The 21,981-nt window shown below is 44.0% G+C and overlaps 1 long non-coding RNA gene across 1 annotated transcript in view; it reads left to right on the top strand.

The window, feature by feature from the left end:
* Nucleotides 1–9,566: 9,566 nt before the first annotated feature.
* LOC309642191 overlaps nt 9,567–21,981 on the top strand; it is a 378,428-nt gene continuing 366,013 nt past the window's right edge. The window contains exon 1 of the long non-coding RNA XR_014253036.1: nt 9,567–10,639. This is a non-coding gene — a long non-coding RNA (uncharacterized lncRNA). The remainder of the gene's footprint in view (nt 10,640–21,981) is intronic.

The raw sequence follows: 21,981 nt of genomic DNA on the forward strand, positions 1-21,981 counted from the left end.
TTTCCGTAAAATGGCTCTAGGAGCATTTAGTTGTCTTTAACTTCATTTGAAACAATTTTGTTAGATTGTATGTGATAGCTATCATATCAGCGTGCATTTACTAAATGACTTATCAAAATCAGTGAATTTTTGTGTAGCCATTTTAATATTGAAGATGGGGGAAAAAAGCAACATTTTCGGCATATTATGCTTTATTATTTCAAGAAAGGTAAAAACGCAACTGAAATGCAAAAAAAGATTTGTGCAGTGTATGGAGAAGGTGCTGTGATTGATCGAACATGTCAAAAGTGGTTTGTGAAGTTTTGTGCTGGAGATTTCTCACTGGACGATGTTCCACGGTTGGATAGACCAGTTGAAGTTGATAGCGATCAAATCGAGACATTAATTGAGAACAATCAACATTATACCACACGGGAGACAGCCAACATACTCAAAATATCCAAATCAAGCATTGAAGATCATTAGCACCAGCTTGGTTATGTTCATCACTTTGATGTTTGGGTTCCAAATAAGTTAAGTGTAGAAAACCTTCTTGACCGTGTTTCTGCATGTGATTCTCTACTTAAACGTAATGAAAATGTTCTGCTTTTAAAACAAAGTGTGACGGGTGATAACAAGTGGATACTGTACAATAATGTGGAACAGAAGAGATCATGGGGCAAGAGAAATGAACCACCACCAACCATGCCAAAGGCCGGTCTTCATCCAAAGGTGGTGATGTTGTGTATATGGTGGGATTGGAAAGGAGTCCTCTATTATGAGCTCCTTCCAGAAAACCAAATGATTAATCCCAACAAGTACTGCTCCCAATTAGACCAACTGAAAGCAGCACTCGACGAAAAGCGTCCAGAATTAGTCAACAGAAAGCGCATGATCTTCCATCAGGATAACGCAAGACCACGTGTTTCTTTGATGGCCAGGCAAAAACTGTTACAGCTTGGCTGGGAAGTTCTGATTCATCCGCCGTATTCACCAGACATTGCACCTTTGGATTTCCATTTATTTCAGTCTTTACCAAATTCTCTTAATGGAAAAAATTTCAGTTCCCTGGAAGACTGTAAAAGGCACCTGGACCAGTTCTTTGCTCAAAAAGATAAAAGTTTTGGGAAGATGGAATTATGAAGTTGCCTGAAAAATGGCAGAAGGTAGTGGAACAAAAGGATGATTATGTTGTTCAATGAAGTTTTTGATGAAAATGAAAAATGTGTCTTTTATTTTTACTTAAAAACCAAAGGCACTTTTTGGCCCACCCAATAAATTCCCACCTTCAGGTGTTTATCAGCCATTTTTTTCTGCTTGGGATGCCCTCTTCCTCCTATAGGTACCAACTACCAGACACTTCCTGAGCACTTAATATGTGCCAAAGACGTGGGGCCTTGGGGCATTAGAGCCACAGTCCTTGACCTCATGGCACCGCTACTATCATTGCAGTCCTCCTGGAAAGAGCAGATGGAGGGAAAGTGCAACAAACCAAGTATTAACCAAGACACAAATCAGGAAACAGAAGTGGTGGGGCAGAGGAATGACTCTCACCTGAGTTCTCAGGTCTAGCTCACAGAACCTTCTCAGCTTACCCCATCTGAACTCCTGATGCCTATTATAAAATATGCTTAACTCATATTTTCCTTTTCAATAGTAAGAACCAGCATTTTCTAATGCCAAACACAGTGTTCTGAACTTACTTGCACTATCTCACTTAATCTTCACAATTGCCCTGTGACGTAGGCCTGATTATTTTCCCTATGTCATAAATAAGGCAGCTGAGGCAAACATGGTTAGGTTACCTGCCCAAGGTCATGCAGCCCCATGAGTTTAGTAAGAATCAACTGCTCCTTATACAACTGAGAGTAAAGAGAGACTATTGTAGTCTCAGGGAAACCAAGAAACGGGCAGCCTAAGGGAGGCCTACAATGGCCAAGAAAAAAATCCTTGGGAAAGAATATATATTACTTCTGGCCCTGAAAAAAGAAGACCCAACAAACCAATGACTTGCTATTTCCAGTTATGAAAACCACTCATCTGCCATAACAACAAGAGTGGTGAGTGCTGAATCTCCCTCCCGAGACAGGAGAATATTTATGATTCTACTAAAGATATACCCTCAGTGTGTCATGTAAACAATGACAGGTGTTTTGCTGTCTTCCTGAGAAAGGGTATCTCCATTTTGCTTGTCACTTTAAGAGCATAGGTCCCACTTATTCCTCTCTCTTGGGGGACAGAGGAGAAGGGATGGGGAGGATGATGGGTTTGAAGTTAGTAAGATTCAGGGGATATTTTTGGTCTAGCGTTTGAAGGTCCGACTTCAGCAGAGCTCAGAATTACACTGAGTAGTTTCTCCCCAGGGTCTTCTCTCCGTCCCTCTTTGTTCTTCCTCTCCTGTCACTCCTCTGTGACCACCATATTAAGCGTGTTTCCTTGCCAAGTGACTGCTGTGTAGGCTATGATGATGTTGTCTACTGAACCCTGGAAAAGGGCATAATCCTTGTTGTATGCGTGTGTCAGGATGGGGAAGCTGTTTAGAGCTGGAGTCCCTAGAATTCCATCTTTCAGCACCAGCAGCATAGTATCCTGGGGCAACTGGCTAAAAAAATGGGCTTTATTTGGCTTTATTAATCCCACTGGGATTCTGGATCTGAGCGCCTGAAATGGGAAGTAGTACATGGAATGGAAAACAGAGTTGAAAATTGTTATCTGGGTCTAGGACTGGGGATGGAGAGAAAGAACTGGCATTGGGCATCAAGTGATGGGGAGAAGGCCAGCACAAACAGGCCCAGGATGAACAAGCCTTGAAGGCAGCAGTGGAGAACCGAGGGTCAACTCAAATTGAAGGCATCACTTTGGCCAGGCTGTCAGTCAGTGTGTGCGGTATGTTTTCCAGGGAACTTTGCATGCGGGATGGACCTTTGGCTGGAGATCATGACCAAATTCATGTAAGGTGAGGAGGCTGACCCTCAGCTGCCAGGGCTATCTCTGCTAATCAAGCCTCACTCTAGGCCTGCAAGGAAAAGGCCAAAGAAAAATATTGGTAGATCTGTAAGATCAGTTGGAACAAGTCCAAGAGAAATGCATTTGCCCTGTGGTGGTCTCCGGCTATTTTTGCCATTCCAGAATCCTTTCCTTTTTCTGGTAATGCACTTTGATATCTGCCGAGGAAGTATATGCACGCATGTATGCATGCACACACACATACATGCAGGCAAATGCTCCCAGTTCATTTCTTTGAGGTAAGCCTGACCTCACCCTCAGCTCCAGGGACAGGCAGAGACTCAGGTCTAAGGACTTTCCCCTGGCCATCGGGACTGATTCAGGAATGAGCGTGGTGAGATGGATATGGATATCTTCCATTTGATCTCTGAATCCATTCTCCACCCTTCTCTCCCCTGCTATGCCCTAAGACGTTGGCCAGTATAGACTTCATTGGCGAGCTCCATTATCGTCTGGCTTCTAGCCCGATTCTGCTGTTACCAAACACTGGCAAGACAGCAGAGGGAGGAAGGAGATCAAGAGCAAGCCACACATTCATCATGGGCTCACTGTAGACCTCCACCAAAGGCTGCAGCTCCTGGCAGACAGCTCTTTCTGTTTCAAGACCTACAGATAATAAATCCCCAGTGTATGGCACAAGAGTGCCTCCATTCCCTGTGGTTTCCCTACACACTGCCTCCATATTTGAGAATAGCCCCTTGATTAAACTCTCCTCAAATCATCCAGTGTAAGTGAACTATTTCCTGTTAAGACCCTGGCTGATACAGAATACATGACACAAGCAGAAATGAGAGCCTCCCCAGGACTCTGGGTGGAACTATTGAGAAAGAGATGGTCTCTTTCTACTGAGAGCCTAATGCCAGCTGAAGCCGGCATGGGGAAAGCTGCCAGAGAATGCAGCCAGCCTGGAACAGAGCTGAGCCAAGAGGCAGGGAGAAGAGGAGAGGAGCCCGTTCCTGACACCATTCTTGGAGCACTTGGATCCAGTTGTGCATGAAGATTGTCTGCTCCTTGGACTTTCAGTTACGCCAGTCTGTTTTTGCATAAGCCACTTAGTGTGCATTCCTTCACTTGCAAATGAAATAGTCATAACTTCTCCATTGTCCTTGTGTTCTTCGTATGGTTCAGCCTGGATAGAGGGACACACCGTCCTAGGAGGGGTGGGCCAACGGGAGAGACTAGAAGAGAGGTGAAAGCTGTCAATATGCCGTGATTCCTAGAAATATTGCCTGGATATCAGTGCATTGTAGGGTTCGATTGTTGTCTGTTACAGAAGAGGAATGTAAGGTCAAGAGAAATGAAAGGCAGAGCTAAGACTGGGGCAGCTACCACCCAGAGCCATGTGGAGTGGAAATTATTTTCCTCTGAGCCCAAGTGTCAGACATGAGCAACTCATATAAGAAAGTATCTGTGGGGCTTCCCTGGTGGCGCAGTGGTTGAGAATCTGCCTGTCAATGCAGGAGACAGGGGTTCGAGCCCTGGTCTGGGAAGATCCCACATGCCGCGGAGCAACTGGGCCCGTGAGCCACAACTGCTGAGCCTGCGCGTCTGGAGCCTGTGCTCCGCAACAAGAGAGGCCGCGATAGTGAGAGGCCTGCATACCGCGATGAAGAGTGGCCCCCGCTCACCGCAACTGGAGAAAGCCCTCGCACAGAAACGAAGACCCAACACAGCCAAAAATAAATAAATAAATAAAAATGTAAAAAAAAAAAGAAAGTATCTGTGGTTTAGAGCCACCAGGAGGGTTAAGCCAGTGTCCTTAAAATTTCTAAAAAGCCCAATTTTTTCAGAGCTGTGTTGGCCCCATATTTCCTGAATTGGAGGCACCAGGGGAAGAGAGGTGGACTCCAGTATATCTAATCTGCTATTGGTTTCTGAGGCTGATTTATGGCTTCCAGTCCGAAGGGGGTTTTCAAGAGGCTAGGAGTATGTCAGGAGATGAAACCAAGCATAGTCTACCTTTATCTTGATGACTATAACACTGACCCTGCCCAATTAAGGGGGGGCGGGAAGGTTTATTTTTCTGCTTTTGTTTTTACCAACTGGACATATAAAAATAAACAAGATCCTGCTAAGGTGAAATGTTACTTAAAATCATATGGAGTACAGGATGAAATTCCACAAAAGTCTTTAGTCTTTTTCTCCTTTACAGAATCCTAATATGGTAATGGGAGGTGTGTATTTGAAGTGAATAAATATTTTACTTCTTAATAAGCATCCTCATGGGGAGCCCCAAACCCCAATTGACAATCTCTGATTAGAAATGTAAAAGGCCTTGAGGACCAAATATCAGTTAGAGTTTTCTGGATTTGATGCTGTACTTCTATAACCTACGCAGAATTATTAATGAATACATGGGAAAAATCATAGGAAACTTTCACAAAATTCAACACTAACATATATTTAGAGAAGAACCCCAGCAAAACTGGAATAGGAATTTTCTTAGATGTGACAGATCTAATCCCCCAAAGTCCTATATCAAATATCATACTTAATGATGGAATTTTTAAAACACTAGTTAGGAAATATAAAAGGATATCCATTTTTATGACTTCTATTTCACACTGTTATGTAGGACTTAACTAAAATAATAAGACAAAAGGAAAGAGAAGGACAAGGATTGAAAAGAAGGTGACAGAACTGTCATGTCCTGCCCTGACATGGTAAAACGTATGTCTTTGCAGTATTGAGAACTGACTCCACTGGTCTCTCTTCCTCTTCACCTTCATTGCGATCAGTTGCCTATATTGTAAGCTCATGTTGCAGGTTAACAGTCTTAACAATGGAACAAAATAAACTGGTTGAATATAGAACTAATTTATAAACTTTGGTCTCTTTAGCACAAACCTCTGAATGATGGATTTAACTAGGCTAATGGTGTGGTCCTAGGAGTGGAAGCTGACCAATGGGGTATTGTCAGAAATGTACTAAAGAAATCAATATAATGAGGGTTGGAAATTCTTGAGTGTGGACACGACCGCATTGAATGTCTTTTTTCCTAAGACCTTTGAGGGACACTGCCCATCATACCTCCTTGTATTTCAGTGGTCACTAATTACCTTCTGCAAAATGCTTCAAATCACAGCTCCCTTTGGAAAGAGATTTTAAAGGTACTGTCTCAACAGAAGTTGATTCTAATTCAGTGCTTTAATTTTTATGTCTTGTTTAGACTCTCCCCCTCTCCTGTTTAAAAACATTTATTATTTCCCATGAGAAGTTTCACCCCTGGAGTTCATTGACATGAAGAAGTTGCCAAACTTTGAGTGAAAACCTTAGACTTGAATGAAGTGGATTTTCTCATCTTCCTTCTTTCCTCAAGAAAACTTCAAACTTTGAAACTCAGAGTGGAACTGAAGGGCCTTGGGTAAATACGCACGAAGATGAAATGACAACGTAGGCAGCCTGGCTCTGGAACCGACAATCCTAATGATATTTCGTCTGTGGGTTTTCCCATCTCTCCCTCCTATTCATTTCTTTCTGAGTAATGTTTTGGGCCCAGTGGAAAAGTGCACGATTTTTTTCTGGTAGTTGAAATGAGTTTAAAGTAATGAAATTCTGTCAACTAAAGTTCAGGAGGGAAATGCTCAGTAGCTGCTGGGACCCAGCCGGTTTTTATGAAAGCTGTTGTGTAACCAGAAAAGGATCTCAGTGGCTTGTACAGCAGTGGGTGGTCCTCCAGTGCAGGTCCCAGCACTCTGGTGGACGGACACTGGGAAGATTCCTGCTTGAAAACTGGTCAGAAACGAATTCCCATTGGGCTGTGAGCTCCATGAGGGTATGGCTGGTGTCCTCTTTTAGCCAAGGCATCCCTAATTCCTAGGCTACAAATCTGTGCTTGGAAAAATCAATTGAATGAAACCAAAGAGGAGAAATCTGAGTGGTACAGTAGATGTCCTGATGCCCATGTTATATCCTATCACCTCCCTCTGAATCAGCTGCAGCTGCATGGGCAGTTCTAGATTCACCTTGTGCTGCATGGTGTGCAAGGCTGTGACATGAATCTTCCTGCGTTCTGCCTCAGGTTCTCTTTGAGGTCATAGGCGTTGCATGGCTGTGCAGGGCGGACTCGAAGCAGGGTGATGTTGACACTCTGGGGGAATTCTCAGCCAGTGAGGGATGGCAGCTGTTGGCTAAATGTTGGTGGCTAAAGTTTTCTGTCTTTTAGGTGGACAGCCATGGGAGGCATCCTGTATGTGTGGCAGTGATTCCCTGTTGCTCACAGCAGCGATCTCAGTAATGTACCCTGACATTGGTTTCTCTTCCTTCCGTATCCCATTCTCCCTCCTCCCTCATGCCTGCATCCTCAGATCATCTGCCAAATAAAACTCTTGCGCCCTAGTCCTTGGCATTCACTCTGCTTTGGAGGGAACCCAAGCTAAGACAGGTGTGTAGGAGTTGGGGCATAAGTTTTTGTTTTTCCAAGTGGGTCCTCCCATGATTTCAGATTTGTTGACGTTCCACCATGAGCCATGCTGTTGCCATCTTAACTAGTAGCAATGCAGAGCACTGACCCTGGATCTGGCTGCCTGGGTTCAACACTTATAAACCGCGTGACTCTGGGCATGGTCCTTAATCTTTTTGTGCTTCATTTCCTTTTCTGTAAAATGAAGATGATAACAGCGTACCTACTAGGGTGATGGTTACAATTCAACGAGAAAATGTCTATAAAGCTGTTGGCTCCAGGCCGGCACATGCTAAGTGCTCACCCATACTAGCTGCTGTTAGGAGAGTCACTTTTCACATGAGGCTATTTTCAATCTTCTATATCTTACAGCTATCTGTGTATATCTATTATTCCTAATATGAAACTATAAGCTTCTTAAGACTGGAATCTGTGGCTTTTATATCTTTGTGTGCCCTGCTGCCCCCAGCAACATCACTCTCACAGAGTAGGCATTCAGTCGCATTATATGAATGAAAGAATGTCCTTGCTATTATTGGCAGTGATCTGAATAGCCACCCCCTATTCTCAGAACTTGGATGTCTAGAATTACTGTACTGTCCTTCAGAAGCAAAGACTGACCTCCCACGGAGTGGACATTGGAGTCCATTTCCAGAAATATCGTTATCAGATAGCATTTGTGGTTGATTAAGAATGATCGAGGGTAGAAATTTATTTTTTTTCCTCTACCACTTCTGTCCAACAGAACTTTCTTCAGTGTTGGAAATATTTTCTCTACTGTTCAATACAGTCGCCAGTAGGTGCTCTTGAGCACTTGAAATGTGACACGTGACTGGGAAACTGAATTTTAAATTGTATTTTATTTTAAATAATTTAAATTTAAAAAAAGCTGCACATGACTAATGTCCATAGTACCGGACAGCATGGTATTCTATAGTTCCAGCACCTAGCCCAGTGCCTGGGGTTGATCCTAATAGAAGTTTGTTGAATGAAAGAGTGAGTGAATGTGGGTTTTTTTTTTTGGCCATGCCATGGCATTCAGGATCTCAGTTCCCTGGCCAGGGATTGAACCTGTGCCCCCTGTAGTGGAAGCACAGAGTCTTAACCACTGGACCGCCAGGGAAGTCCAGGGTAAGTAAATGTTAAACACGTAACATCTTTCCACATCTGCTCTCTTCTTTGCGCTTCACAACTACCCTTTGAGATATCGTAGCAGAGCAATGATTATTTTATAGATGGTGATGATGACGACACAGCTATTCCTCCTCCTCCCATCACTACTAGCTAATGATACTAACAATCGTGACAACAGCCAGGTATTGAGTTATTCCAGGCGTGAGCTGGGTACCGTAGACATATTGTCTTATTTATTCTTCATGATAACTTCATGAGGTGGTATCTTATTTGGAGTTTCTCCCATATTCATTTGCTTGGGCCACCATAACAAAATACCACAGACTGGGTGGCTTAAACAACAGAAATGTATTTCTCACGGTTCTGGAGGCTGGAAGTCCAAGGTCAGGGTGTCAGCAGGTTTGGTATCTCCTGAAGCCCCTCTCCTTGGCTTGCACATGACTGCTTTCTTGCTGTGTTCTAACATATCCTTTCTCTCTGTGTGTGCATCCCTGGTGCCTCTTTGTTTAAATTTCCTCTTCTACTCCAATCTGACCTCTTCTGACAGCGGTCAGATTGGAGTAAGGCCCACCCTAACAGCCTCAGTTTAACTCAATCACCTCTTTAGTAGCCCTACTAAAGCCCTATCTCAGCCATGTTCTGAGATACTAGGGGTCAGGGCTTCAACACATGAATTTGGGGAGGACACAGTTCCGTCCATAACACCCCCAATGAAAACTCTGAGATAAGGCCTTGAGTGCAGATAATTTATTTAAGAAGCACAATTGAGTTTTTTTGCAGTGGGAGGGGGGAAGTGAGAGGTAGAAAAGCTAATAAAGGGTATATTAATGAGTAGTTCACTGGGTCTCAGTCCTGCTGGGGAACACAGGTCAGAATTGCCCGAGCAGAGCCCGGGGAGGCTGGAGCATTTACCCCTAGCCTCCACATTGGGAATCACTCTCTAGCACTTTGGGATTGCCTCTGCCTCTGCTGAGCAGGCTTTTTTGGTGCAAGAGAAAGCCTTCCAGCAGAGATTAAAGAGGTACAGGTGTTTAAGGTGGGAGGCTGTCAGTTTTAGCTAGAAACTCAGCTGTGCCAGGGGATGTGGTGGGATAGGAATGGGCAGAACATCAGGAGCGCCTGCTACAGGAAAGGAATGTTATTATCCCTATTTTCCAGATGACGAAACTGAGACAGAAGTCGAGTAACTGATAACAAATGATGGAGTTTGAATTTGAATTTAGTCTATTCGATTGCAGAACCCACACTCTCAGCCACTGAATTTTTTAAATTGACATGTAATTGATTTACAATATTTATTAGTTTCAGGTGTACCACATAGTGATTTGATATTTTCATACATTATGAAATGATCACCATGATAAGTCTAGTTACCATCTGTTAACCATACAAAGTTCTTACAATATTATTGACTATATTCCCTATGCCGTACATTTGTTACATTAATGAATTTCATTCATTAATTGAATGAGCATTTCTTGGACATCTATAGGCTAGCCATGCTACTGCGAGGGGTATAGTGACGGTCAAGATGCAGATCTACTCTCAAGGAGCTCGTGATCCAGTAGTGACAGATTCACAATTAGTCGGTGGCAGAACTGGAGTGATAACCCAGGTCTTCAGACTCTTGGTACAGTGTTTTTTGCTCTCTCCAAGCTGAGTTATGGACCCACAGGCAAGCGTTAAACACTCTCCGGCAATTTACATTCCTCTTTTTGACACTCCCTTCTCAGTTTCAGAGATCAGTCCTGTTGTTGGCATGAAACATCTCGTTCTTTAGCTTTGTTCCAAAAAGAGGCTCTCTGGAAGAGGAAGCAAAAGGTGCACGTGGGGTTGATCACTGGGATTTGTTTTCTCCTACTCGTTCCCTTTTGCTGTCTCCCCCTCACAATACTCCCTGTGCACGAGGCCGTTGCCAGGTGCAGTGATCTCTGCGCTCCGTGTTCCGTGACGTGGCCCAGGTGAACATAGTCAAGATGCCTGCCATGTATTATATAAGACGTGGGGCTCCACCTGCGATCAGTTTGCAAGGCTCCCGTGACCCTCCAGTGGGAGGGACGGTCGAGTCCAGCAGTCTCTGTGAGTTCCTCGGCAGGAAAAGGAAGCCTCTCCTCCCAGGTTAGAATTTCTTTTAATCAAATTTATTTTTTCTGGGGTGGCAAGAATATGAAGTCTACGTTAGAGCATGTGTTCGTGTAGTTGTTGAGTCTGCAGTTCTGACAAAAGATTGATATGTTGTGCCTGTGTTGACATTTCTGTCTCCTGAGCTGCCAAATCCTTATTTTTTGCCCTTCAAATGTGCGTTCGCTTATAATACCTCATTTGAATCTTACAAAAGCCTTTATGAGGTCGTTAGAACAGAGCTTGTCCTCATTTTATGGTGTGGAAGCTGAGGTTGAGAGAGTGGAACGCTTGTTCTACTTCACAGGGTTTTTTGGAAGAATAAATGAAATTATAAATGTGAGAAGATATTTGTAGAAGGTAAAGCATTATGCAGATATTATTGTTCCCAAAGTCACACATCTCCTTAGTGGCAGAGCTGGCATCCAAAGGCGTGCTGTTTGACTTCTGGAGCAGCACAGTGATCCTGCTTCCGTAGGACGGTTGTTTTATTGAGGCCTCTTAGAATAGCAAAGGAATCAGGCGAATGTTAAGCAAGTCTGTGAATTATCATTTCTAGATGTTTTGGTCACTACTGCTGCAGAGCAGACGACTCCAAATTTAGTGGAGTAAAACGTTTTATTAAGGTTATGGATTCCATGGGTCAGAAATCCCCAAAGGTCACACAGTGGAGATAATGTGAATCTGCTCCATGATGTCTGGGGCCTTAACTGGGGAGACCTAAAGGCTGGGGAGGACTCTACCGCTGGAGCCTGGGATGACCCGAGGGCTCTTTCACTCACGTGTCTGCTGCTTGGACTGGGAAGAAGACCAGCACTGCTGGTCTTATATGTGTCTTGGGCTTTCTCACAGCATGGCTGCCTCAGGATAATTTTCTTAAGTAGCAGCTCAGGACTCCAAGTGCAACTATTTCACTGGACAAGGAAGAAGCTGAATTGCCTTTCCTTGTCCCCCCTCCCCTGTCCCCCCACCCAACAAGGAAAAGGGGGCACATACGCTACCTCTTGATGGGCGGAATGTCAAGGTCACACTGTAGAAGAGCTTGTGGAATGGGAGATATTGTTGCATCCATTTTTGTAAAATGCAATTTGCCACACCTGGTTCCATTTCACTGTCTTATTTGCCGCACCTGGTTCCATTTCACTATCTTATTTTTTGCTCTTTCTTAATTAAGTCCTAGATTCATGTGTATTTATGTAGAATGCTTCCATGTTTCTTTGAAAAAAAATGTAGAGGTACAGAAGATAAATATTAGCCTGTAAGCAAGAGAGAAAACAGAAGCATAGTTTATATTTTGTCTGACTCCACATATATGGTTTTTTCTAGGAAACTATGAAGATTAAATTAGCCATTGGGTAAATAAATCGGACATTCCACCTATTACTGGTAGCGTTTATTAATGAGGTAATTCTTGATAGCCTTAAATGGTTTGTAGTCTGCAGCTGTGATACAGATACATTTCAACTGCATACGTGTTAAATACATCTATCAGCTCCTCTCCTCGAGTTAATAATAAAAGTCGATAATGTGTAAAAAAGGTTGGTTGAAAACTCTGCTAGCGTAGTAGCAGAACACGGTATTGTAGGGCAAGAGAGATTTGATGGGCACTGGGTGTTTCAGAGCGACAGGATGAAAGCAGTCAGCGTGTGGTGTTACAGATAAAAGCAGCACCTGGATCAAGCCCTTGTCAAAGCTTTGTTACTGACATGGATGCGTGAACAGGAGCCAGGCGAGAAATGGATTTTCCAGGAATCTTTGGGAAGGAGTTTTATATGGGAAAAATCAAAGTAACACGAGGTGATTTTACAAAGTCCAGTATAGTCGTTTCAAGGGAAATGCTGAGATGGCTTTGCCAGAGAGGCCCGAGCCTTTGTGTTCAGATTTTGAAGACGCCACTGATGTTCACATTAGTGTGTCCACACACGCGTGCACACACACGTCATGCTGGGGACCCTGGGGTCAGATTAGGTTTGTACCTAATTATGGTTTGGTTTGCAGAGTTGTTAGGGACATAAAGGTTATATTAGAACAGGACGCCTGCGAGATTCCTTCTCATTAAAGAAATGTTCTCCACAGCTGTTGAATCCCTAGTGCATTCAAGTCTCTGGGAGGAACATAGACATTTGAGGCTTGAATCCTGCATGTTAGTTGGGGGGACAAGATGTGAGATGTACCGTTTTGTGTTGTTGACTGGATTTCTGTGTAAGAGGCTGAGTGTTGCAGACACAGTTTGCTCTCATTGAGAGAAGCGTGTTCTCCTTGGGATGAGGCTGCCGGGTACATTTTCCTCGAGGAAATAGGGCCCGAAATGAACTTGCTGGGTGACTCGGAATCAGAGGATGAGAGGCCGGGGGCGTTCTTCAGTCTGAGGACTGGAGAATAGGGTGTGGTCCAAGGTGTGGAGACAGGAATGGTGTGTGTGGGCTCCTCTGCAGCCCCAGGGAGGAATAACAGCTGAACTTGAAAAGTATATCGGGGTCACGTTCCAGAGGGCAGCTGGCATCTTAGCTGGAGGCAGAGGGAATCACGGCACATCTTTGTTTGCAAGTAAGACTGGGGAGACAGTTCAGAGGCTCCATGACGAATTGGCAGCCGGAGCTGAGAACAGCCCCACACGGGAATCACGCCGTCTCGGAGGCCTGCCTTTGATTTCCTGATTCATTACCAAGTGACAGTGCCGATGAGGACACTTGGGCCACCGTATGAAGTACTCAGATCAAATTAAAGTCATCAGTCTCCAGGATAAGCCCAGCGGCAGAGACTGGGCCTGCCTGTCTCTGAGTGTGAATCAGAGTCACTGAAGCTTCCGTAACGAGCCGGGCTGCTTGGGGAGCTTCTGTGTCCCAGGGGCCCAGTGCCCCGGCAAGTCTTGTGCTTCTTGTAGCCCACGAGGGAAGGGGACAAAGCCGGTCTCCTCCTCCACACACTGCTGCCTGGCTGCAAGCTGGCCAGGGACATGCACAGAGGAGGCTCTGATCCTCTTTTAATCTAGTGGAATTGGGTTGGGAAAAACTGCGACAGCTGGAAACAAACATAAGAGAGAATCGGGTTGGGAGAGGGAGCCCGCGTGGGGTGACCTCAGGTGACGTGGTGCTTGCCTCTCTCCTGTCTCCCTGCTTACTGTGGATGCTCAGGGATGCTTGTTAGCTGATTGGAAAAGCGCAGGGGCATTAATGCATACTTAGCATTGGAAATTCAAAAACCCTATCAAACTTTTATTCCTTTGAACAAACGGCACAGAAGTGATGGGAAGTGAAAAGCATGTTATTTTTAAGCAGCAACTGTATATAACTTTTCTCTAGAAAAGCAAGGGAAGTTATAACTTATCCCTTTGTTGAGCACCTGCTATGTGGCAGGCATTGAACTAGGTGCAGAACAGGACAGAATCTGGTGTCATGGAGCTGTGATAGAGGTGGGAAGTGGTACTAATTTTTATACTCAAATTATGATGGTGCTATAAACTCGGAACAATATTCCACGGTACAGAGTAATCAAAGAAGTGGATATGTTTTTAAATGCAATCATCATCACCCTAACTATTATTTTGCATATGAAATAAGTCAAAAGAATTATATTCAGTTCTGGTAATGAAAGTACTGATATTCAGTATTCATACATGATAATAAATTGGCCCAAACCTTTTGGAAAGCAATTTAGAAATAAATATCAAGAGCCATAAAGATGATTATATGCTTTGGGTCTATAAATCCCACTTCTGGGAATCAATCTTTAAGAAACTATTCGAAGTATGGAACAAAGATGCTCTGTTCACAAAGTGAAGATGGGGTGACTTACCTAGCGATGCTTGTCTCCACATTCTGAGTCCCACAGCTGCTCTCAGGGTTGCCCCAGCTCACTGGTTCTCAAAGTATGGTCCCCTGAATCAGCAGCAGCAACATCACCTGGGGACTTCATAGAAATGGAAATTCCTGTGCTGCTAATCCATGAACCTCCGGGGGTGGAGCCCAGCAATTTCAGGTTTTTAGCACAAACCCCAGGGGATCCTGTTGCCTGTTCAAGCCTGAGAACCACCAGCCTAACTCAGCAGAGCCTCTAGAAGCTTGACAAGAGCAGCTAAAAAGGGGCGCTCCATCTGGGCTTTCACCGCTCCCCAACCTATGACTGGCACATAAATCATTAGGCACAGTTCTTCTTGATGTCTTTGGCCAGTCTTCAGAGGTTTCCAGCTACTGCAGATCCAGATGAAATCTACAAAGGATGCTAGAGTGGGTTAAACAGAGAGGGGAGAGACAGGGAGCACATGTTTATTTAAACGTATTTCCTCTTTAAGTTGCAGAGAGAGGGTACAAGAAGGTCGGGATCATTCCTTGTCCCCTTAAAAAATGACCTGATAAACACGATAATAAAATTGTCCTGTCTCAAGTGCCTTGAAAAGACGATCTCACTCGTGCTCGCCTGGGTGGGCGGAGAGAGAAAAATTCTGCTGCAGGATAAACCCATCCTTCAGCGAGCCCGACCCTTGGGAGACGCGTGCCAGGGTCCTGCTCATTGGTTGGTGCAATCCTCGGGGTTTTCACCTCCCGCTACGGGCCCGGCTCCTTATGCACAGTAAATTAGATGTGGCTGTCGTGCTGATGTGGACAAATCGGCAAAATTACAGCAGAAATAATTCTGCTCCAGGCTTTTGTTCCTGAGCTCGTGCTTGCCGGAGATTTCCCAGAGGCAGGTGTTGCACACGACGTCTCCTTGAACCTCTCCTCCCCTCTCTCCCAGGAAAAGAGCAGCGCAGGCAGTTTTCCAACTGTGTTGCCCTCATCCTCAGCCAGCTCAGCAGTGGGAGCTGGCATCACCCAGGTGTATCTTCCACACGACCCGTGGCAGCGGAATCTGAGGTGGGCCCGGTTCTGCTCAGACTGAGTGACCTGGGTTGAGCATACGTCCTACAAGTTAGTCAATTTATGCAGAGCTCTTTTAGCTTTATTGATAGTTACCAAATAGGAACGTTGAGATGAGCGTGCGGTGTCTGTAAGTGCTGAAGAACCGGGGTGACAGGCTGGACCTTCCTGCAGTCGCTAGGCACTGAAAAACGATTTCTTTTTGGTTGGCTCATGTGAACTTGGTTATCTACTGGGGAGAGTTATGCTGCTTCTTCCTATCCAGTTCTGCAGAACTGACCTCGATATCCACAAACAAATGAAGAGATTAAAAATCAGTCGAACTGGGCTTTTCAAATTGGAGTGTGCATGTACATTAGATGGAGATTTGTTAAGATGCAGATTTTCGTTCAGTTCTGGGAAGGGAATTCTGTTTCCCCCAAATTCTGAATTTCTAAGAAGGTCCCAGGTGACGCTGCTGCTGGTCTGTGGACCACTCTTTGAGTAGCAAGACTATAGAGTGTTGATTTCCAATCTCACGTGTACATTGGAATCACCTGGGGAGCTTAACAATTGACATGTGTCCCACCCCTCCCCGCCCCGTGATTATGATAATTGGGCTGGGGCGTGGCCTAGACATTGAAACTTTTAAGACTCCAGATGATTCTAATGTGCCCATAAGTGGGAACTCACTGCTCTAGAGGAACTGATAAAATAAATAGCACCACCCAATAGACTCATCAACAGCCCATCTAGCATGGGAGCCAGGTGGAGGGAGAGTGTAGCATCTTCTGAGGGAGTGACTTGCAGAGTAAGCTCATCCTGTGATTCCAAAGCTAGCTGGGCATCCATCCGAATCACCTGGGAGCTTGTTACAAAACAAATTCAGAGCATCATCCCAGATTTACTGAATTTGAATCTCTGAAATGGGGTCCTGGAAATACATATTTCTAATAAGCTCCTTAGGCACTTGAGAATGGCCCGCCCAGCCCAGGTGTTGGCCCACCTGAGCCGAACAGCCATCTCTCAGGGGCCTTTCACAGGAGTCATTTATTCCAAGCTACAAAGTATATCTGTCTTATAAAAATTCCCATGTACTGCTGTTCCTCTCCTATGATAGCTATTTAGTGGCTGGCCACAGTGGATTAGGCTGAAATGATTCCAGAACTCTGGGACCTACCCAGCCATTGCTTCTCCTGGTGCACTCCCAGTATCACTTTGGTCTGACCTCAGCCCTTTCCAGAAGAGGTCACCGCAGTCTTGGGAGACAAAGCTGTGCTCAGAATGGAGCTCTGGGCTCCACCCTAAGCCTCAGCTCCCATGGACTTGTATGCCCTGTGGAGGTCTTATCCTTTTTGAGTTACCTTTTCTGGCTTTGAGGGCTAAAGCCCCTAAGCACGTTCTGTATTTAGAGAAAGATTTCTTTCTTCTTTCTGTTCCTTTTACTTTTCGTTCCTGTCAGAGGCAGTCAGTATTTAGAATCGATATCCCTGGGCTGTTGAGTAGAATTGAGGCATTTTAGAGCTGGCAAGGCTCTGTGGGTATCAACTTGTCCTAGGACCTTGTTTCGGGCAAATTTGGTGTCTTAACATTCCTGGTTGCACCTTGAACCTTCCTAGTCATGTGATTTTTGCCAATGTCCTTCCTTCTTTCCTTCAAGGCTCAGCTTCTATGACTATCTTCCTATTCAGACCCTTCCCATCCTTCAGTACAACACCAATTCCTCTTCTCTGTGAAACTTGTCAGAGTGATGGGTGGGTTGGAAATGTAAGATGGATCATTGGACGACTAGCTGAGATGTCTGGATTTTTTCTGCTAAGCATGGAGCACTAAGGAGTTGGGATATGGTCAGAGCTATGCAGGAGGAATATTGAGGAAAAAAGCTAAGAAATAGAGACTAGTTATGAGGCTATTGCAAAAATCCAAGTGAGAGATGAAAAAGGGTACTACAGATGGAGGAAAGGGAATAAAAATGAATAAATTAAATAATACCCTACAGAAAGATAAGCAACTGTTTAGACTTAGTTGTTGACTCTCCCAACTTCCTAGGAGATGATGCATGGGAAAGTGCTTTCATAAACTAGGAAGTACTATGTAGAAGTAGGATATTGCTATTAGTAGCTCATTGCTCATTAGTTTTTGGAAAAACTATTAAATTTAATGATTATCAAAAAAAGGTAGATTAGGACTTCCCTGGTGGTGCAGTGGTTAAGAATCCGCCTGCCAACATGGGGAACACAGGTTAAATCCCTGGTCCGGGAAGATCCCACATGCCATGGAGCAGCTAAGCGCATGTGCCACAACTACTGAGTCTGCGCTCTAGAGCCCGAGAGCCACAACTATTGAAGCCTGTGTGCCCTAGGGCCCATGTGCTACAAGTACTGAAGCCCGTGCGCTCTAGGGCCCGCATGCCGCAACTACTGAGCCCATGTTCTGTAATTACTGAAGCCCGTGTGCTTAGAGCCCGTGCTCCACAACAAGAGAAGCCACCGCAATGAGAAGCCCGTGCACCACAACAAAGAGTAGCCCCCACTGACCGCAATTAGAGAAAGCCCAGGCGCAGCAACAAAGACCCAACGCAGCCAAAAATAAATAAGAATTAAAAAACAAAAAAAGAAACATGAAGAAAGCTACATAAAGGTACATCATAATCAAGTGATCCAGGCACACCAAAACAAGTGATCAGTAGAAAATCTTAAGAGCAGCCAGAGAAAGTAAAAACAAAGAAAAAAAAAAAAAGGTAGATTAAAAGCAGAAGCCATGATATCTATGATGTGATGACATATTTCATCCTAAGAAAGTTATCCAAATAGCATATCTACTTAAAAGGCAATCCAAATTTTGTCTCAAAAATTCTGCTTTGAAATGGCATAAAAATGGAAATTTCTCAAGTGAGTCACTCAACAGGACAGGCTGTTCCTTTTGGCTGTTCAAGCTACTCTCCAATCTCAAAAGTTTAAAAATACTTTTCTTTCTTGTGTCCCAGTGGAGTCATCATCTATGGCCTGGTACACCAACTTATGGTTTAGATCCAGGAAGCAGCTTGACTCACCTATTTCTCCATTGGGTTTTTAATAAAACATTTCTCAGTATAACTTGTTCAGATGGATGTCCATGTGTTATTTCCAATGGAGATGAGTTGAAATCTAATGGGTTTCTCTCAGATGCTAGATGTATTATAAATGTTTTAAGGGAAGGGAATCATGTCTTAATCCCCTTAGAATCTTTCAAAAATCCCAGCCCAATATCTGGCTCAGTGTAAGTGATCAATACATATTTTTTAAGTTAGATGTAATTGCTGTAGGTTAAAAGTATTGGTCTGCTTGTATAGTAAAGGTACCAATACATTCTGATGAACACGTTCATACCTAAAATATGAATGGAATGCCTATCATGGGTTTAGGGCTTCGTTGTGGCATTTGACTGAAACTGACAGAAATCCAACTCAAAATGACCTAAATATTTTTTGAATTCATTGCTCTTTGTAATAGAGAAACCAAGAATATTTTTGGAAAAAAGAATTTTTTGCTTTTCATGTCTCAGCTCTGCTTGCCTCTGTGTTGGCTTTATTTTTCTGCAGGATGTCTCCTTTTTATGAAAAGATAGCACCAGCAGCTCCAGGCCCGCATTCTGTAAGTTTCACTACTTTGGGAGAAAAACCATTTCTTCCACTTGTTGCAGCAAGAATCTCAGACTGACTTGAATCCATAGTCTCTCATAGTCTCATTCATAGTCTCCCATCCCTGAACAAATCACTGCCACCAGGGGATATGTAAGTCACTCCTGGATCTGAAGGACAGGGCTAACTCCACCAGAGACAGTTGGGCTGCAAGTCCAGGGAGGAAGTTCACAAGGCAATCCAAGTGCTGCTACTAAAAGGCAGAATAGACTCAAGACAGGCAAAAAGTAGTACATGCCCATTCAAGAGTATTGACACATTTATCTGAAACAACCTCAGCCTTCCAGGAGCTTACAGTCTGTTGCAGTACTTAAACTATTTACAGATTTTATTACAAAATTAACCTACTTGTATTTCATCCATATTCCTGGGTAGAATTCAGACATGGGAATCTACTTTCACAGAGTGTTCAAATGCAAGGCACTTAGTATGAAACTTTGTATCAGGGACTCCTCAATAAATGTTTGATCAAGTTTAAATGCAACTTCACCAACAGTTAAAATATATCTGCCCTAATCTTAACTCCATCCTATCCCCAATTAAACTATTGAAGTTGGTCTTAATTAGAACTCAGTAGTGGTTTCCCAAAAACCTTATGCGAATACATACAGTCCTAAGGCATATTTTCCATGCAACCATTCCTTAGAGCATGATCCCTGCTGGTTATGGGACTAAGATTCGGCCTATGTGCATATCCAGACACACTGAGCCTTTGAAATCCAGGGATGCTCCTATTCTTTGATGCTGAAATAGCCCCATGGAATGAAAATAAGAGACGTACACCTCCTTCTCATAAGGGACTACCACCATTGACATCCAGGTGTGATTTCCTGTGCTTAGCTTTGCTCCTGACTGGGGCTTTAGGCTGGGATTCCTAGAAGCAGAGCCAAGAAAGGATTCCTGTGTAACAGATTGCTTGAGCTAGTGCTCTCAGGTACAGCCTTCAAAGGAGCAAATGAAGCTGGAGAAGACTGTGGAAAACTTGGACAGGGATGGGGGTGTCTAGCTTCAGTATGATGGTATAGGGGGCTCTGAGCGTAAGTAGCACCCCAGAGTTGTCCCAGGGGGAGGTAAGGGGGGCCAGCCTTTAACACCCCATATTATTCAGTCCTTGGATATAGGCTTTGCTGTCTCTTCCCTGGGGGATTGTGCCTTGAGTATCCTCCGTGGCATTGCTAGGGAAAGTGGTTCCTGTGGATGAGGATCTTTCTCTCTCTCTCTTTGTTTAAATGTGTTGCTATCTTTTCTTTGAAAATTGAAGTATAGTTGATTTACCATGCTGTGTTAATTTCTGCTGTGCAGCAAAGAGATTCAGTTATACATATATATATATATATATATACATTCTTTTTTGTATTCTTTTCCACTGTGGCTTATCTCAGGATGTTGAATATAGTTCCCTGTGCTATACAGTGGGACCTTGTTTATGATGAGGGTCCTTCTTAAGGGAAGCGTGGCAGCTGTCATTGGCAGCCAACACTCTCATTGGTGGTCTGGAAGAAGGGCGAGTGTACCAGTCTGGAAAGAGCATCTGGATGAGGCTCCAACGGCTTCTGCTGTCACGATGGGAAATGGTAAATGTGTCGAAGCTGAGGTCAGTCCGGTAGGCTGCTCATTTAGTGACAGAGTCACATTGACAGCGGACAGAGTTTGAACACACATACACATTTGTGGCTATACTCCCACTGAAGGAGATTGTGGGCCTGCCTGTCTCACAATGGCACATGATTGGCAGTATTGTACATAAATTATCATTTTACCAGGAACAATGGAATCATTGCCATAACGCAACAAAAGTGCTTTCCCTTTGGAAGGCTAGTAAGACATCCCAAAGATTTTCATACTAGCTCTGTCTTTTAAAGGACCATTTGGTTGAAATTTATTTTTTTCTGAGTTGTAAGGTCAGTGTGACTATTGGGAACAATAGAGGTTATAACCCATCCTTAGGTCTTGCCCTAGAGTTTGTCATTGTCATTTCTGAGTAGACAATGCAGGGGAGAAGGGCGGTTCACGGTTCTCATCTAAGAACAGCTCTGGTTAATTAACTGGAGTGCATCATTATGCAGAAGGGCAGGTCCTAAGGAGACCTGATGAAATCATATCCATTTATAGGGGGAGATTAAACTGGGTCATAATGAAAATATAGCCAGGAAATAGAAATGGAACTCTTTCTGACAAAGAATTCTAAACTGGCCCATGCAGGACTTAGGGGCTATGGGATACACAGCCCCTCGTTCTTACTGTGTCAGTGGGAACATCCAGAGACCTTCTCTAGCAGATGAAGCAGGGTTTAAAAACAGCGTTCAGCATCAGGTTAGAGAGCCTGCAATAGAGCATTGTGGGCAGATTAGGGAGTGAAAACCAATCTCTGCTGGTTTGGGGCTGGGGTGCAGGTTGTGGATTGTCTACCGGTAAAGCTGCTCTCATCTGTAATGACTTTGGGGAAGGGGAAGCTGTTCTGATCTTTCTAAATTAAAAAGAAGCTTGAATGACCTAATAAAGGCTGTTCCTTTTCCTTCACAAATAGTTACGGAAAAGAACCTGGGTTGACTGTATTAAATGATGGGAAACCTTTTGGAGCAGCAGAGGCATCGTTATCTTGTTTATGTGCAAAGAATGAAGCCAAGTAAATGAAAAGTTTACTTTAGTAAAGGCAAAATGCTCCTACCATCCTGCACCTACAACATTATAAAGTCTTTTGTAGATTACAGAGGCAAGCCAGGACCGAATGTGCCCACGTGTGCCCACACGTTTTAGATCAATGACTTTGTTTCTCCCCTCCTATAAATGCTGCGCAGAGCAAATGTGGGAAGGGGATACAGAAG

Source organism: Balaenoptera physalus, assembly GCF_965194825.1.
Source record: "Balaenoptera physalus genome assembly, chromosome: 14".
NCBI classification, from domain to species: domain Eukaryota; kingdom Metazoa; phylum Chordata; class Mammalia; order Artiodactyla; family Balaenopteridae; genus Balaenoptera; species Balaenoptera physalus.